Source organism: Arachis duranensis, chromosome 6 (genome assembly GCF_000817695.3).
Source record: "Arachis duranensis cultivar V14167 chromosome 6, aradu.V14167.gnm2.J7QH, whole genome shotgun sequence".
Classification (NCBI taxonomy): Eukaryota; Viridiplantae; Streptophyta; class Magnoliopsida; order Fabales; family Fabaceae; genus Arachis; species Arachis duranensis.
The window spans coordinates 2,640,755-2,641,040 of NC_029777.3; positions in this window are offsets into that span (position 1 = coordinate 2,640,755).

A 286-nucleotide genomic window follows, 5' to 3' on the forward strand; every position below is an offset into this window, starting at 1 on the left:
AGTTAGAAGAGTAAAATTATATTTTAAAAATGGTTCTAAAAATTTTAGGAATAAAATAGATATATTTTACCTTCTTTCATCCCTAATAATTTGTAAATATCCAAATTAAATTAACACTACCACTCAAATTATAATATATATTAAAAATTAGCCACTAAATTAATTATTATATATTTGTGTATAAATATATTAAAAAAATTATTTAAAAGAGTTCAATTAAATTAAAATCATACATTTCTGATTCACGTAATACTTTATTTTAACTGAAACAAAATTATAAATAACT